The following is a 1,690-nucleotide window of genomic DNA, read 5'->3' as shown; positions in this document are numbered from 1 at the left end:
AGTTACCAAACAACAGGCCCCCAGATGAAAGGTGAATGAGCCTAGGTTCCCGCTGGCTGGTTCAGAAGCACTTTAATAGCACAGCATCCAATGAAAGGTTCCTGGGCAGTAGCTCATATTAGCAGTGAAGCTTAATAGGATGATGCCTTTTGGCTTTTGTCATGAGATGATTAAGGGCTTCGTTGTCACTGGTGCCTATAGAAAACAAGGCACTAGGGTACACTCTGACTGGCTTATTGTCTATCTATGAGGTAGAAAGGTGTCCTAGGGGGGAAACACCTCTCAGGAATCTATCAGGTGAGCTCTTCTTTGGAGTCTCACATCTATACCCCCTTTAGAATATCTCAAGAGCTTTGTTTTCCCCTAAAGGCATTTGAATGTCTCATCTTCTGACAAAAACGAATACTGAAATGAGAGCTATCCAAACATATACACACACATATATATATATATATATATATATTTATTTTGCATCTTTCCTCCATTCAGCCAATAGAATTCAGCTAGAACGCCTCATTTTATAGTTCTGACAACCGTTTAGGTATCATGTAAAGGAAACATAATTTTTAACAAGAGGTTTACAAGCCTAAATTGCTCACTGAGAAGACCATTTGTTGATGCAACAGACTCAGTGAATTGAAAATATTTATCAGTTTTAGCATGATCCTGTCAAAGTATCAGTAAAAATACAGTGAATTAGTTATTTTTCTATTTGAATAAAAGGAAGATGGCGTGATATACGATTGTCACAATTTACCACTAAGAGAAGGTGACTGAAAAGAATGAACGTTGGCCAGATTGACGTTAAACAGAAAATGCTCTGTCCATTTTCTGCAGTCAATGCAGGCCTTTTCAATCAGGAGAGCTTTATACTCAGGATTAGTGTTGATGACTTAAGAAGCTAGACTACCTCCATACCCCCACCACCTCCTCCAGACACCCTCACAAAATATCACAAGGATACCACCAGCCTTTTCACTCCCCCTAACAAGGCAGCTCCACAGCAAAGACCCACTCCAAGTAATTAAATCAATCCCTTTGTGTTGTCCAATATTCTCCTTCAGTGGGTGACTGCCCAAGATCTGATTAAGGCTCTTAATGCATATTCAGACTGAAGCTACAACTTGTCTGGAACAATCTCCCACTCTTTAAACGTGCTTCATGAGCAGTCCAGCTTACAATTTTCTCTTTTTTCATAATGCCCTAAACTTTTCTTTGCTTTTCTCTAAATGATCACTTTTGTCCCCGAATCGACAGTATGTTTGAGCAGAACTGTGTAAGGAGTGGTCACAATGCTTGAGGCATAGGCATATTTCTACAAAAGCTGTAAGATGAGGAGAAGTTAGGGTCAAAGCCTGAAAGACAAATTGGATTAGTAAGTATTGGATTAAAGGTAAAATGGAGGGATAACAAACAAGAAAAGCTGCCTGTGATCACAGGGTTTAATATATTTCTTTTCCGCTCAGATCCCTTTATTCTCTTCTTCCCCTTTTTCTTTCTTTCCTCCTTTTCGAGTAAGAATCTCAGGCTTTAGACAGATTTATTAAAAGTGGGATTAATTTGTAATGCTCTCCCAAACGCTCGGGGTCAACCAAAGATTTGTTATCTAAAGCAAACAGAAAAAAAAAATGTAGAACAAAAACACAGCAAGGGTTTTAAAGCTCTATCTGTGAGGCTTCTGGGAGAATTT

The sequence above is a fragment of the Leuresthes tenuis genome, unplaced genomic scaffold (assembly GCF_036924035.1).
Source record: "Leuresthes tenuis unplaced genomic scaffold, fLeuTen1.0.hap1 SCAF_4, whole genome shotgun sequence".
In the NCBI taxonomy this organism is placed as follows: domain Eukaryota; kingdom Metazoa; phylum Chordata; class Actinopteri; order Atheriniformes; family Atherinopsidae; genus Leuresthes; species Leuresthes tenuis.
This window is presented reverse-complemented; position numbering follows the sequence as displayed.